This window comes from Cyclopterus lumpus, chromosome 16 (genome assembly GCF_009769545.1).
Source record: "Cyclopterus lumpus isolate fCycLum1 chromosome 16, fCycLum1.pri, whole genome shotgun sequence".
NCBI lineage: Eukaryota > Metazoa > Chordata > Actinopteri > Perciformes > Cyclopteridae > Cyclopterus > Cyclopterus lumpus.
The window spans coordinates 1360001-1362500 of NC_046981.1; positions in this window are offsets into that span (position 1 = coordinate 1360001).

The following is a 2500-nucleotide window of genomic DNA, read 5'->3' on the forward strand; positions in this document are numbered from 1 at the left end:
TTCTGGGTAAACATTTTATCTTCTTTTCCAACCAGAGTCCTCCAAAACTCTGCAGGGGATTGTGGGTAATGGCCCCACTATAAACAATAGCCCAGAGGCTCTCGGGTAGCTGAGCTCTTTGATTGGGTCACACTTCAGGGCGTTTATAAAATATCAATACAAATAATAATCGATGCTTTGGGACGAATGAATCCTCAGAGTTTCAAGTCTGTTACAGACTGGAGAGCAAACGCAATAAAACAGTTACAGCAGTGGGGGAGGGGGGGGGGGGGGGGGGGATGAAGAGAAACATGGTGGGGGGGGTCCATTTCCTGTTATTGCTTCATCTTTCTTCCTCCTCACCAGTGACGGATGTTTTGGGCGAAAAGCAGCAACAAAAAGTGGTTTGTTCTTTAAGGATCAGTTTGTTTCATGTTCCCCAGATCAATATCTTTAGGATCAATATCTCCAGGATCAAACTACTAATACTAATAATAATAGTATAATACTAATACTAATTCATCTAATATCTATTTTATATTCATGTGAAAACATCTGGATTTATTCTAGTTCATCACCAACACTACATTTTACTAGACCTGGCCTTCCCAATAGCCCTGCCTCCTTCCCAATAGCCCTGCCTCCTTCCCAATGGCCCTGCCTCCTTCCCAATAGGCCTCCTTCCCAATGGCCCTGCCTCCTTCCCAATGGCCCTACCTCCTTCCCAATAGCCCTGCCTCCTTCCCAATAGCCCTGCCTCCTTCCCAATAGGCCTCCTTCCCATGGCCCTGCCTCCTTCCCAATAGCCCTGCCTCCTTCCCAATAGCCCTGCCTCCTTCCCAATAGGCCTCCTTCCCAATGGCCCTGCCTCCAGCCTCAAAGGCCTGGCCTCATTGGTCTGGCCTCTTCGCGATGCCTCCTCCCTGGTGGACCTGGATGTCGTATGTGTACAGATTGTAAAGCCTTCTGAGGATAATTAGTCATTTGTGGTTTGGGGCTAAACAAAATAAACTGAATTGAATGTCATGATGTGGTGAAAAGATCTAATTGGATCTTTCCCTCACCAGAGCTGAACAAGGCCTCAGGTGTCCAGGGAGAGACCAAGTGGTCGAGCAGGGAGGGGTGTTTGTAGTAGAGTACTCTTAGTGTGGTAGTAGTACTTGTAGTGGAGTACTTTCACAGTGTGGTACTAGTACTTGTAGTGGAGTACTTTCAGTGTGGTAGTAGTACTTGTAGTGGAGTACTTTCACAGTGTGGTACTATTACTTGTAGTGGAGTACTTTGCCTTTGAGTCTCGATGGCCAACAGGAGGAGAAGGAGACGGCAAACAGGAAGTGAGTAAATCAGCACTTCATGTGGGATGTGAGGCTTATCAGAAGGGGGGGGCTTCAAGCTCGGGGATCCATCACCCAGCAGTGTGATTAGGATGAATTCACACACACACACACACACACACACACACACACTGCTCCTCCATTCAGAGTGAACAGGAGGCAACATGAAGTTTTGCAGGATTATAGATAGTTTTTATTAAGAAGAGGGAACCGACCAGCTGGAGCCGGATCAATAAAACACACAGTCCTCAATAACACACAATCCTCAATAACACACAGTCCTCAATAACACACAATCCTCAATAACACACAATCCTCAATAACACACAGTCCTCAATAACACACAATCCTCAATAACACACAGTCCTCAATAACACACAGTCCTCAATAACACACAGTCCTCAATAACACACAGTCCTCAATAACACACAATCCTCAATAACACACAGTCCTCAATAACACACAGTCCTCAATAACACACAATCCTCAATAACACACAGTCCTCAATAACACACAATCCTCAATAACACACAGTCCTCAATAACACACAGTCCTCAATAACACACAATCCTCAATAACACACAGTCCTCAATAACACACAGTCCTCAATAACACACAGTCCTCAATAACACACAATCCTCAATAACACACAGTCCTCAATAACACACAGTCCTCAATAACACACAATCCTCAATAACACACAGTCCTCAATAACACACAATCCTCAATAACACACAGTCCTCAATAACACACAGTCCTCAATAACACACAGTCCTCAATAACACACAGTCCTCAATAACACACAGTCCTCAATAACACACAGAAAGAATTGTGTTCACTTGACTGACAGAAACTTTAAGCCAATCAGCAATCTTCCCAGCATGCTTTGCAGCAGCCTCAGCCGGCTGCAAACAGAAAGTCAAGGTTTAAACAGGCGGACGGAGACGACCTCATCAGATCAGTCTGCATATATATTTATATATATATACAGTATATATACATTAACTACAGGTACCAGCTGAAGTACAATATGAGATCTCGTAGAAGTAGAAGTAGCATCAATTGTAAATACTTAAATGAAGTACCTGAAAACTGTCCTTAATTACTTTCTGCCACTGATTGACAGAAAAACTAAATGAAACAACCTTCCAAACAGGAAACAGCTGTTCAATCCAGCGGGTTTTCAC